General features: G+C 40.2%; 1 pseudogene; it reads right to left on the reverse strand.

Moving 5' to 3' along the window:
* Positions 1 to 3,215: 3,215 nt before the first annotated feature.
* Positions 3,216 to 3,713, reverse strand: LOC130832101 (centrosomal protein of 19 kDa-like; annotated as a pseudogene).
* Between the last annotated feature and the right edge of the window lie 618 nt (positions 3,714 to 4,331).

The following is a 4,331-nucleotide window of genomic DNA, read 5'->3' on the forward strand; positions in this document are numbered from 1 at the left end:
TGTTGCTAGGTTCATCAGTTCCATTTTTTTAGATTCCACATACATACATTAGCATATGATATTTGTTTTTCTCCTTCTGACTTCACTCTGTATGACAGACTATAGGCCCATCCACCTCACTACAAATAACTCAATTTCATTCCATTTTATGGCTAAGTAATATTCCATTGTATATATGCATCATGTCTTCTTACCCATTCATCTGTTGATGGACATTGAGGTTGCTTCTGTGTCCTGCTTATTGCAAATAGTGCTGCAATAAACATTGTGGTACATGTATCTTTTTGAATTGTTATATCTTATTATTGGATTGATCCCTTGGTCATGTTACATCCTTGATTATCTTTTGTAATAGTCTTTATTTTAAAGTCTATTTTGTCTATATGAATATTGTTCCTCCAGCTTTCTTTTGATTTCAATTTGCATGGAATATCTTTTTCCATCCCTTCACTTTCAGTCTGTATGTGTCCCTAGGTCTGAAGTAGGTCTCTTATAGACAGCATATACATGAGTCTTGTTTTTGTATCCACTCAGTAAGTCTGTGTCTTTAGGTTGGAGCATTTAATCCATTTATATTCAAGGTCATTATCTATATATATGTGTACCATTTTCTTACTTGTTTTGGGTTTGTATTCATGGGTCTTTTTCTTCTCTTGTTTTCCCACCAAGAGAGTTCCTTTAACATTTGTTGTAGAGCTGGTTTGATGGTGCTGAATTCTCTTAGCTTCTGCTTGTCTGTAAAGCATTTTTTTTGTTATTTTAATATAAACATTTATTTATATATAAATCAGACTAAAAGTTGGTAAATAAGATTTTTAAAATGAACAAGCATATTTATGTGATATGAGAATTTAGCCAAAGAATTTAAGAATGCACCTTGATTCAAGTGAAAATGAAATTCACATACCACAGCAGATTAAGAAAAGATATTTCACATTGCTTGTCTGTAAAGTTTTGATATCTCCATCAAATCTCAATGAGATCCTTTCTGGGTAGAGTAATCTTGTTTGTAGGTTTTTCCCTTTTATTACTTTAAATATATTTTGGACTCCCTTCTGGCCTACAGAGTTTCTGCTCTAAAATCAGCTGATAACCTTATGGGTATTCCCTTGTATGTTATTTGTTGCTTTTCCCTTGCTGCTTTTAATATTTTTTCTTTTTTTTTTTTTTGAAGGACATAGTTTTTATTTCATAAAAAAATGGCTTATCTCATAAAAAGTATATGAAGACCATCTCACTCATAATAAAAGAAATACAAATTAAAACTATGAGATATCATTTTTAAATTATAACACTGACAAAGATCAGGTTTGATAACTCTGTCGATGAGCACGTGGGGAAGACAGGTACTCTTACGTGTTGCTGATAGTTTAAGCTGCCACAACCTTCATGGTGTGTACTGTGCATTGGTAAAATACACTCCAACCTCATCTCATATCGTTTTTCTTTTGCTCAATCTGTATTAGCCATATTTGGCCTCTTTACTCTTCCTCAAATATACCAAGCACACTCCAGCCCTGGGGCCTAGGCACTTATCATTCTCCACTACCACTGAAATGCACGAATTTTTCCTTACCTCCTTCAGGCCTTTGCTCAAATGTCACCTCTTCAGTGAGGTCTTCTCTGAAGGCCCTATCAAAAACAATGGTGCCCATACCATCATTCTCTTTTTGCCCTGTTTTTAACTCTGTGCACTTATCCTATGACACCATCCTATGAATGTTTATTGTCTCTCCTCTCCCAGCCGACTGTCACCTTGTAAAGGCAGGACCTTGCTGTGCACGCTGCATCCCCAGACTCTAGAAGAGTGTGGGCTCAGCATGTTGCAGGTGCTTATTAAGTACATTACTGAATGAATGAAACTCTTTGCAGAACAATCTAGCAATATCTATTAAAGTTCAGGATGCACATGCCCAGCAATTCCCCTCCAGGCATCATTTTTAGCTCAGCAAAATAGGGAATGTACGAGGTTATTTACTGTGAATAGTGAAAGGGGAAAACAACCTAAGGTCAACTTGTAAAATAGATCATCTACATCTATACAGTGAAACACTATGTAGTTATGGAAGGATCTCCAGTTCTGAAATTTGTTTTGCCACCTTTGACAAATATACATTTGAGACATGGCCATTTTAAGTCCTTGGTGGTATCACTGTAAGAACGATCTTTTTAATGAGGCTTTTAATGGTAGAGTAGGGATGGACAGGTAGAAAGAATGAATGACTTTTACAGTTTTAACTTAATAAGTATTAATTTCCTTACAGAAAACAGAGGATCTCTACCAATTAAATAATATTCTAATATGAAGAAAGATATATCTGCACACATATAACCTTGTTCAACAAAGATCTTCTCTTTGGAGATACAGACTCATGAATAGGCTTAAACTGGCAGTACCTATGTTCATTTACTATGGGTAGATTTCCCATTTTACGAACAAACCTCTTATTTATGGCAAGAGGTTCAAGGTCTCAGAATGTCTTTAGTATGTATTTCCTGATACTGGGGCAGGGATAGGGGGCAGAAATCCCCTGCTGTCCATCAAATCACCTCCACTTGCAGCTGCAAGGCTTCTGCAGGGGCACTCTTCTACTCCAGAGCTACATTTGGATAAGACAACGCACACAGGCTAATCCCCGGACAACCACATATGCCCTCTGACCTTATCAAACTACAATTTGCTTACTGTTCCTCAAATAAAATGTTCTAATCCCTATCTCTTTACCAATCCCCTGTAACATCCCCCTGTTTTTCTTCCCAGTTTTGCTAATCTGGAACCCTATATAAGCTTCTATCCAAATACTACCACTTCAGGGGCCAGGCAGAGTATCATCTTGCCACTGAAGGACAAAGTCCTCCCTGACTATTCTACCCTACAGTAACCCAGGTTCTGATCCTCTCTAGCCTTTATCAAGCATTTGGATCTAATGTTTTTGCTGCCTAATACCATTAAATTAGCTTTTCACAAGCTTTCACTTATCTTCCAATTAGACTGTAAGCTCCTTAAAGGAAGATTCCTGCATTATTTTTCCTATTTCCACATGCACCCACATAGCAGATGCTCTACACATCTTGGTTTTGCAAAATAACATGGTCAATCCAAACGTGACCCAATATGTAGAGTGTTCTTTACAGATTTTTCTACAACCAATCTATGGTCTTGTATAAACAGGGATTTTCTGCTACCCGATAGTTTTTTTTTTCGTGTTTCGTTATCAGGACTCATCAGCTGACTCTGTGTCCCAGCCACAGGACTGTAGATGTTCATCCTGTGGGAACTCCACTTCAATATCATATACAAAATTTGGATCATCCTTCTTCTTTTGATTTTTCTCAAAAAGTTCATCCATGATGCTCTTCCTTTTGGCAAGTTCCTTGTCATCTAGTTTGTTCAGGTCTTTCTCAGGATCAATGGTTGTTTCCCGTTGAATTTGTTCCATTGTTTCTGCCAAACTCTGCCCCCACAAGTGACCTCATAAAAAACTGAATAACTTCTCTAGCTGCTTCAGGGATACTTGTTCCAGGTAGCCCTTGTGTCGTGGATTATTCTTTAATTGTTCAGCAGCTCTGCTGCAATCTGAATACTTTGAAAAGTTTCGGATTGGCATGACGCGCTGGCGATTTTTCCCTTTCATTTCATTCTTGTAGATTAAGATAATAGCTGGCGGCTGGAACCTGATTCCACATTTCTTGGCAGTGCACGTCATTCTGACATACACTTCACAGTAAATCAGAGGAAATCTGATGAAAATGTGTTAGTCACACAATGACTTCCTGCTCCACATTTCTTAAGAGCATGCTTGTACTGCTGTCAGTTTCAGGTCGCATCTTCCAACATCTTTCTTCTTTAACGCATCCATCCGTTTACCCAGCTCTTCCCCCTAGACATGAACACTCTCCTCAGGGACCCGGGACCTGCGTGATCTGCCACGCCGCACCTAAAGTGTGCGGGCTCAGCCACCAGACAGACGACGCCTTCCCTACCCGCGAACCACCAGGGCGAGACTCACTCTCACCCACAGAGAGGGACGCAAAACGCATCTCCGGCAGCTGAACGTCCGAAAGCTCCGTGAGGCGCTGTTCCACCGACCGCAGCGCGCCCAGGAGCGCTTGACTTCGAGGCCAGGCAGAGCCTGGCGCTGCGGAAAGAGGGGACCAACGCAGCTGTGCAGGCGCGATCGCGGGCTGGATTCTGCCCCAGCACACACCTGGTAGCGGGGCTGGGAGCCGGGAGCTGGGCCGGGCGGTTCCCCGCACAACGTGGGGGTCTCCGCGTCAGGCCACAGCCCGGGCCAATATTTTTTCCTTTTCTTTTCTTTTCTTTTTTTTTT

The sequence above is a fragment of the Hippopotamus amphibius genome, chromosome 11, assembly GCF_030028045.1.
Source record: "Hippopotamus amphibius kiboko isolate mHipAmp2 chromosome 11, mHipAmp2.hap2, whole genome shotgun sequence".
NCBI classification, from domain to species: Eukaryota; Metazoa; Chordata; class Mammalia; order Artiodactyla; family Hippopotamidae; genus Hippopotamus; species Hippopotamus amphibius.